Here is a 6,265-nt window from a genome sequence, read left to right as displayed (position 1 = left end):
AATCAAGGAATGTTTCAATAATGCTTGTTTAATGAAAACTACAGAATTCTAACTGCAGACCATCACATTTGTTACAGCTTTTGGGGGGGGCAATGCCTTTATCCGGCCTTGGGCCATGCAGGAAAAGACTGAGCTAGAATCTCAACTTAACGATTTTGCAGGAGACTTAAAAGAAATGTTTTAGCTGGGACTGATTAAACAAAGAAATATATAAAAATGCACTTTAATGTATCTATTTGTTTGGGCTGCTCTGCTTCAATTTTCTCAGTAGAACTGGATGAGCTGGGCTGTTTCTTTAATAGAAGTCCACATGAACACAAGATCCAACAAATCAATCAGCTCATTAGCTATTGTCTGCACACGCTGAGAATTTGGGAAAAGCTTCATTTAATCTCATCTGCTGCACATTTTTCCAGTCTTCTTGCAAAAGGATCTCTGCATGCACGTTTGTGCATAATTAATGCACGTGCATGTCTTTGAACAAGTCCATCAGCTGCACGTGTTTGAATCCCTTCACTTTTCAATATTTAAATGCAGTTCCTCTCTGTTTCAAAGCCTGACTGATACACTGGAGTTCATTATTTCAGCAGTTGTTTTAGATGAAAAGGACCCCCCTCCAAAAAAAAAAAAAAAGATTAGTTTTCCACACAAAATACTTTGTACGAGCTATAAGCGTTCTTCTCTCTGATTGGTCAGAGCTTCATTCTTATGCATAGGCGTCTGTGGCGGTCTAAAGCCAGGTCACCGGACCCGTGTGCCGCTGTGCCAAACTCCCAGAGACAACAGCAGCACCTCAACTAGCCAGCAGGAAAGCCCCAAACTGTTGTGGAGCAGAAAAATAACATTCATCCAGAAATTCTCTCCAACACACATATTGATGGATTGGTAAATTTAAAGCGAAGTAGGGGACTTTTTTTCTTCTTCGTTATTTTGCTTTTTGCTTCTCTCTGCATCATTCTGTCATTTCTCCTCCTGGCTGTACTGAAAGCACAAATAGAGGAAAAAAATCTCCAGAGCCTAAAAGGATAAACAAGGGAAAAAACAGGACAGAGCTTCTTTCACAAGGGGTTTTCCCCCCTCATAAGGATCTTCTGGTAATTTATTAGTACAGTAAATATATCATGATAGTATTAGTAGTTTGGGTCATAGATCAGATGTTGTATCAAAAAGGTGGAATAATATTTGCTTATGACAAACTGGAAATTGTATTTTTAGAAGATTTGTGTCTCAAACTGTTGCTATGTTTGAGTTGATACTGAGTTGAGTTGATTCTGAGGCTCTTGTAGCCTCAGAATAAGTTAATTTTTAAAATAATGTGCTCAGATGTGTTGCTGTTTTACTTGTTACTCTAAACAATAGTCAGCCATACAGCATATTTATTCCCGTCTGCCCTTTTTTTTAAATCCCCTAACGGGTTTTGTTAGTATTTGAGCTATATTTGAAGTTAAAACAAATAAACAGGCTTTAGTTTAGTTTTTTTTTTTTTACAAGCTCCAGGCATGAAGCCCATCTGCCTGGCATTTCTGATTGGATTAGCCAAACAAGTTTACAAAGAGCAAAGATACAGACTGAAAAAAACAATGTCATTCAACAAACTCTACCAGATGATGAGTTACAAAGGTGTTCAAAATACTTTGTACTCTTCTGCATACTTTGAGGCTTGTCATTGCAAATGAGGTGTCTACATGTTAGAATTTTCTTGATAAAATTGCAAAATCTTACATTTCTTATCCCAAAAATAAACTTATTCCAGATAAACTAATGGGAAAAAAGTGTTTACATGGTAAAGTCTTCATCCATTCCTCCTCCCTAACCCCTAAAACGTTTTAACGCCAGACTATCCCCCTGGACTTTTAACACAATTCAGCTAATGCTCCCTACTTTTTTTTGTTAAGTCAAATATTTGCCAAACCAAAAACCCAACAAAGACAAGCATTTTACTAAGACTGTTTATGAATACACTGTGTTTTGATAATGAAAACTTGGATAATTCATCCATACATCCATTTTCTTAAGCCGCTACATCCCTGTCGAGGTCATGGGGTCACTGGAGCCTGTCCTGGTTACTGTTGGGCAAAGGTGGGGTACGCTCTGTTCAGGTTGCCAGCCTGTCGCAGGGCACTCAGGATAATTCATAAAAAATTAATTTAAATAGCTTGTTTCAAATGACAAATCTTGGTCTGTATTTGCCAATCTAGTGAGCATCCAGGTACACTAGTTTTCTGCAAAGACTTCTGGGAAATTCCCAGGGCACTTGATTTTGGAATTGTAGATTTGGACACCCTGACAAAATGGCAAACTGTATTGTAATATATGGGGAGGGAATTCAGACAACCCTCGGGACAATTATGAGATACCAATTAACCTTTGAGGAATATTTTTAGATTGTGGTTGGAAGCCAGATTGCCTGAAGAGAACCCATTCATGCAATAGGAGAACGTGCAGACAGAAAGGACCCAGACGCGATTCAAACCAGGGCCGTCTTTCAATGTGAGGCAAGAGTGCTGACCACTACACCACAGAGGAGCCCATGATAGTATTCTTCAGAACATTATGTATTCAGACTATTACTAAAATTTCAGCATGCTTATAAACAATAATTGACACAAAGTAAATGTTAACCCAAATTTGGTATTAAACAAGCAGCACATCATTTGTGTACAGCGGTCCCTTTGCTGTGTCACTCTCCTCACTGTTATGCAGACTTTTTTTCTGTGTAATTTTACATGCTTTTTTTTTTTGCTGTTCTTTTGTTATCTTTATTGACGGTGCACTGTGTTCTGCATCCTGATTAGCTGTTGACCTTGTCAATCAATCTCCTCCGTGCTGCATCTGATGAATGTGTTCAACTCGACAAATCTACATAAATCTTCCACCAGGAGCAGATCTATGGTATAATACTGAATATTTTTCTATGTAGGTCTGAACTTTTAAAACAAATTGTGAAAACATTCATGTCCGTTTGAGAAAAGTGTATAAAGCGTGTAGGGAGGATTTTTACACCCTTAAAACATCTGTAACACTACTATTTCACCTATCACAGATATTTTTTAGAACGAACCCCCCGTAATAAATGAGGGAACATTGTAAGAACACAATCTAGAGTGACATCAAGCAAAAACTTTGGTTTGCTAACTTTTTATTATTTTATTTTATTATTTTTTATTATTTTAAATAATAAATAACAACATTTTTAATTTAAAATGTAGTTATTTTAATTTACATTAAATTCAAATTAGATTTTTTTTAATTTAATTATTAATCTATTTTGTGTTATCTATTATTCTTATTTGTTCATTTTATTTTTTCAAATTTTCTTTTTTTTCTTTTATTTCTATTATTTATTATTATTTTTAGTTTTTTTATGGTTTGGTTTGGTTTGGTTTTTTGTCTGTTTAACTGTAACGAGTTGTTTTACTTGCGTTATCCTTTGTTTTCATTGTTTGTGTTGTATTCATGCTGTCATCTTTATCTGTCATTCTCACACCTGCATCGAGTTAGCAATCAGCTCAGGTGTTTTGTTTTTATTGATTACCCTCCATGTTGACTTACATGTTACGCCAATAGTCTGTCTTCCTGTTATGTTTGATTTGTTTTATGTTGATTTCAGTTCATTGATTTAGATATTTTTTCATTTTTTGACATTTGGTCCAAGTTTCTAACTAGATGTCTTCCACTTTGGTTTTTAACTTAGCTAAAAATAGAATAGAATAAATGAAATTACCTATGTTTCTCTCTACAATACACAGTTTTGTATTTATTAGTAGATTTTTTTGCAGTTAAAATTACAAAAGGATACTTTTGTAACAGCTACTTTTTTCTGAGTTTTTTTAAACGAAAATGTTAAAAAAAATCTGCAGTTTGTTTGAAATGTTTAAATAAAAGTCAAAAAGCTAATAAATATTATACATAAAAAAGACCACGGAAAGAAATCCAACAGAATCATTTTATTGTAATTGAAAGTTATGTTTCATTATCCGAGTTCTTAAAACTCTTTGATCCATGTTTAAAAATGCACAATGCAGGGAAAAAAAGGAGCTATAAGAGCTTTAAATGTAGGAGCACCAGGCTAAGAGAGGGGAAAAAAGGGAGCTGTTGTTTGGAATGATGAAAAGAAGTTTAATTTTTCCTTTTCATTGTTGTAAATTACACCAAATCAGTAAGGCAGGCTTTAAATTTGAGAGTATTGCTGAAATTTAAAAAGGTGGCAAAGGAAAACTTTTAGAAAAGAAAAATGCTTGTAAAGGATGATTGGTATAATCAGGGCCGGCCCTGGTCTTCTGGGGGCCCTAAGCGAAATTTAATTTGTGGGCCCTCTAACTGATCAGCAGCACCAACAAAACGCAACTGTTGTTGTAATATAAATGAGATATATCTAGTGCAGAATGTTGGAAAGAAGTGCCTTCACTGTTGTGTGTGTGTGCACAAATGTATGACTGTCCTTTTAAGTAATAATGAAACAATAAGTTTGATTTGGGTTCCATATTGGGTAGATTTGAACTTACCAGCAGCAACATCAACGTTTTCCCTTTCAACAGAAGATGTGGTGACAGGAGTTTCTTCTGCAGCTAAAAAACAAGAATTATTATACAATAATTAATGATGAAGTTAATAAAATAACTATAGCAGATTACTACTAATAGTTTAGTGGTTCAGTTAAAATCTGTTTGCAGGTTTTTCACAATGTCATGATCTTTTTATATATTTATGAGAAATAGATTGTTTGATTATATATTTGCACAAGATCATATTTATTTATTTAATTATGAACAGTTTGGGGTTCCATACTCTTCAGCCGCTGTTTATGGAAAAAAAGGGGTTATGCAGACACTGTTTTTTAAATTACTTTACATGCCACATGAAGGGATGTGGATGCTGCACCTCCTCCAATACTTTTTGATACTTTTTGAGAGCAGAAGAAAATGTTGGCTGACACGGAACTGTGCAAAACATCCTCATTATGTAAAACCAAAACCTCAAAATACAAATAAGAAAGAAATGTACCTATTTATAAATAATAAATGTGAATAATAATTTGAGTATAAATGGAAATATAAGCATTTATACACTTCTTATTCTATTATTTTGTATGTTCATAATTTTAAAATGAGTACATTTATTTTATTTGTCATTAATAAATTAGAACCTTTATTTCCTATGTATTTGGCAGTTTTGATTCTCCATATTTCATGCCAATGCAAGATTTTAAGACACATTGTTGAAAAAGTCAGACTACCAGACTGTCTATAACAGATAAACAGCAGTTTCTATACTGACATAAACCGGAAAATGCAGAACGCACTAAATATGTGTTAGCAAAACAATTAAACAATACGATAACGTCAGTTAAAACATTTATCAGCCATCACCGTTGTCATTATTTGCTCCTCTCTTCGCCGTTTTGGAAGGTCCTGTCTGACCTCATCCAGGAAACTTGGGTATCAGAATTATTTTAGAGTTTTCCATTGGAAATTACGACAAACGGGGTCGTTTATGTGCAAACTAAACTTCACCTGTCTTTCTAACTTTACCGAACTTCGGATCAATTAGTAAATTGCGAATGCACAGAAATACTGGATAATGTAAAAAATATGGCCCCATCATCCTCCAAACTTACCTGGTGATTGATGCTGAAGTTGTTCATCTTTTTTCAGCTCCTGATGGTTAAAGTCTATGTGGCATGAAGTGCTCTTGTTGTCGCTTTGATCAGCGTGACAAAATGTGCTCGTTTTTTTTCTTTTCTCAACTTTATTGAAACAAAATGCGCTCGTAAATGCACACTGTGCCAGGCTCAGATACAGTGATGTTGACCAATCGTTGCTGAGAGTGGCGTAACGTCATTATTTGGGTTGCCAGATTGGTTCAGGTGTGTTGACGGGGGGATAACAAAAGTGCAGGCAACATTCTTTTGCACAACATTCACAGCTATGAAAAAGGTTGCCAGATTTGGGTCTTTTTTTAATTTTATTTTTTCGCCACTTCGGGGCCCTGGTGGTGACGGGGGCCCTACGCGGCTGCGTAATTCGCGTATAGGGAGGGCCGGCCATGGGTATAATAATAAAGGATGATAGTCATAATTCAGTGCAAAATTTTTAGTCTTAAAAAAGGAAATGGGAGCTTGGTTCCCAACAAAGTACAAAAAAATAAAAGCAAAGTCTTGAGAAGACCAGCAAACGTCCACCAAGACTGGAGAGGCAATGAGGTTAATTGTGACGAAAGGGTACTTACTTCTGTAAGCCTTCAACAGAAACCCCCCAAGTACATA

This window comes from Oryzias latipes, chromosome 17, assembly GCF_002234675.1.
Source record: "Oryzias latipes chromosome 17, ASM223467v1".
Classification (NCBI taxonomy): domain Eukaryota; kingdom Metazoa; phylum Chordata; class Actinopteri; order Beloniformes; family Adrianichthyidae; genus Oryzias; species Oryzias latipes.
This window is presented reverse-complemented; position numbering follows the sequence as displayed.